The sequence below is a fragment of the Acinonyx jubatus genome, chromosome X, assembly GCF_027475565.1.
Source record: "Acinonyx jubatus isolate Ajub_Pintada_27869175 chromosome X, VMU_Ajub_asm_v1.0, whole genome shotgun sequence".
NCBI classification, from domain to species: Eukaryota; Metazoa; Chordata; class Mammalia; order Carnivora; family Felidae; genus Acinonyx; species Acinonyx jubatus.
In genome coordinates this window covers 101,392,485-101,395,866 of record NC_069389.1, presented here as the reverse complement: position 1 = coordinate 101,395,866, position 3,382 = coordinate 101,392,485, and the positions used below count along the sequence as shown (strand labels likewise).

Sequence of the window (3,382 nt, the reverse complement as noted above, 5' to 3'; positions counted from 1 at the left end):
GTTTATAGGTACATTGTTTAAATTATTCTTAAGAATCATAGAAAACTACTAAATCTAAATAACATGAATAAAGTTTTGCATATTCTCTTTCAGTTCATCTGACTGTGCCAAGGAAACTTCAAAGAAGGAGAAGTCAAATGAAACATGTGTTCATTCGCATTCTTTAGCAGCACTGCTTGGGCCGGAGGCAGTTTGCAGGGTGCTGGAGCTGTGGCTGTAGAGAACAACTAGTGGGTTCAGCGTATCCCATCGGGGTCCCCACAATGCTGAGTGCTGCCAGGGAGTCCCATTCGCATGGGGTGAAGGGTTCGTCCTCTCCAAATGATGATCTTGGATCTAGGAATTGGGAAGCAGCAGATTGGGTTAATGAAGAAAGAAAACAAAAGTTCTTAAGACTTATGGGAGCAGGAAAGAAAGAACATACTGATCATCTTGTTGGAGGGGATCACAAATCAACATCTCACTCCCAATCAGGGGAAGAAGACAAGAAAATTAGTGAAGAACTGGAGTCTCAATATCAGCATAGTATGGACAGTGAATTGTCAGGCAGATATCAATGACTTTGTGGACTTAGCTTCAGTGAGGTAGAAGATCATGATGCAGAAAGTGATGTGGTTGGAGATGATGATGATGGTGATGATGATGATGATGTTTTACCTGATACTGAAAGTCCAGATAACTCTGATAGTGATTCAGAGTCAGAGGAAGAATCTGATGAAGAACTCCAAGCTACTGAGCCACCTTGATGTAGTGGAAGATCCCAAAAACAAACAAACAAAAAAGATGCAAAAAGCAACTGTAAATGTTTGTTAAATCCAGTGGTTCATAACTCCCACTTAGTCTTTGTTTTAAAAGTAAGCCTTATTGTTATAATACACAGTAGAGGACTGCTTATACAGCACAGACCTTTGTATTAAAATTGTTAAAAGGCCCTTTTCAATAATTACAAAGATGGCTTTAAAATGCCATGGATTACACTTTTATGGGCTTGACTATAACTATTTGCATGAAGAGTAAAAGTTGTATAAAATAAGAAATACAATACTCAATTTCCTTTCATATTAGCATCATCAAACCTCTAATCTCACCTTTCTACCCCTTTCAGATAGTTATGGGGGAGACACTTTTTTTGTGGTAGCTGTTTCATCTTTATTGTTCCTTCATATTTTTCTCTCATAAGAAAATATCAGATATTGTGATATGTTCATGGAAAATATTGAGTTATTATACTTTGTTGTAGAATTATTTTTCATGGATATTTCTGCTGCCAATAACAATCTAAGTTGTTTACAAAAGATTAGGTGCTTAGTTTGCTCTTACTGATTCAGCTCTACTCTTTTGGACAAAGCAACATGAGAGCAAATACTTTCACACCTGTTAGGATGGAGTTGCAACTATCATACATTTGGAATGTTATGATCCCAAGCAGTCTTTATTTATATACCTTGAATTACATTGTATGTTAGTTTTTTTTAAATAAACTCTGGTCAATTTTTACAGAAGAAATTATTTCTCTCATCATTTGGTCCTATCTATTTAGGAATATGTAAAACTGGATTTTTTTAAGGTAATATGTGATCAAAGTTAATTTTCTTCCTAAGGAATAAATAAACAAAGAAAAAGTAGTTTCCCATAAGAAAAAAAGAAACATGTTCATTAACCTCACTTTTTCATAGTTGATGTGATTCTGTACATTCAATAACTATCTGATTACCTCTTCATTTTAAAGAAAGAAATTATTTTTCACATATATAGATATTAATGAGGAAAAATATAACAAGAATACACCAAACATTTTACAAATCCAGACTTACACTCATGTAAACTGATAAAATTTCCTGAGATAGTGTAAAAATAGTGAAAAAGAAAAATTGAGAATCTAACCCTTAAATAGTTTAATCCAATTAGAATGAAGTACATTTCAAGCCAAACATTTTCTTATTGATTTTCTGTCTGGATGAACTATCCATTGCTGAAAGTGGGGAATGAAGTTCCTTTTTATTATTTTATTGTTGTCTGTTTCTCCCTTCAGAGTTGTTAGTATTTGCTTAATATGTTTAGGTGCTTCAATGTTGGGTGCATATATATTTAAAATTGTTATATCTTCTTGATGGATTGGCCCTTTTATCATTTTGTAATGACTTTATCTTTTGTTACCATTTTTGTCTTAAGGTCTATTTTACCTGATATAAGTATAGCTACCCCTGCTTTATTTTGGTTTTCACTTGCATGGTTAATCTTTTTCCATCCCTTCACTTTGAATCTATGTATGCCTTTAAAGTTGATGTGGCTCTCTTGTAGGCAGTATATAGTTAGGCCTTCTTTTTATGCATCCAGTTACTAGGCCTTTTGAGTAGAGAATTCAATACATTTACAACTAGAGTAATTGTTGATAGGTAAGGAATTACTAATGCCATCTCATTAATTGGTTTCTGGCTGTTTTGTAGTTCCTTTGCTCCTTTCTTGCTGCCTTCTTTGGAATTTTTTTTAAATTTTCTATAAGGTGTATGTTCAAATTCTCTTTTCTTTATATTTTGTGAATCTACTATGGCTTTTTGCTTTATGTTTACCATGAGGCTTACATAAAAACATCTTAAAAATATAACAATCTATTTTACACTGATACCTTACATTCAATCACACACAAAATTCTATCCTTTTACTATCCCATCTTTTATGTTTTTGATATCACAATTTATCTCTTCTTATATTGTTCATTTATTAATAATTATGATACCTATAGTTATTTTCATATTCTTGTCCTTTAACCTTTGTACTATAGTTAAGTGGTTAATATGCCACATTACAGTGTGAGAGTATTCTGAATTGAATACACAATTATTTTTATCACTTTGTTGTATATTTTCACGTTACTAATTATCATCCTTTCATTTCAGCTTGAAAAACTCCATTCAGCGTTTCTTGTAAGGCAGATCTAGTGGTGATGTTCTCCCTCAGGTTTTGTCTGGGAAAGTATTTCTCTTTCATTTCTGAAGGACAACTTTTTCAGAGTATTCTTGGTTGGCAGGTTTTTTTTTTCCTAGTACCTTGACAATGTCATTCCACTCTATTGGGGCATGTAATATTTCTGCTGAAAAATGTGCTGATAGTCTAATTCAGGTTCCTTTTTAAGTTACACTCTTCTTGTCTCATGTTGCTTTTAAGATTCTCTCTCTCTTTGATTTTTACAGTTTTTTTATAATGTTTCTTTTTTTAAATTTTTTTCATTTATTTATTTTTAATAGAGAGACAGAACACAAGTGGGGGAGGGGCAGAGAGAGAAGGAGACACAGAATCTGAAGCAGGCTCCAGGCTCTGAGCTGTCATCACAGAGCCTGACGTGGGGCTCAAACTCACAAACCAAGAAATCATGATCTGAGCC

General features: G+C 33.4%; 1 pseudogene; it reads left to right on the top strand.

Moving 5' to 3' along the window:
• Positions 1-263: 263 nt before the first annotated feature.
• LOC106988129 (small acidic protein-like) lies at positions 264-829 on the top strand (annotated as a pseudogene).
• The last annotated feature ends 2,553 nt before the right edge of the window (positions 830-3,382 follow it).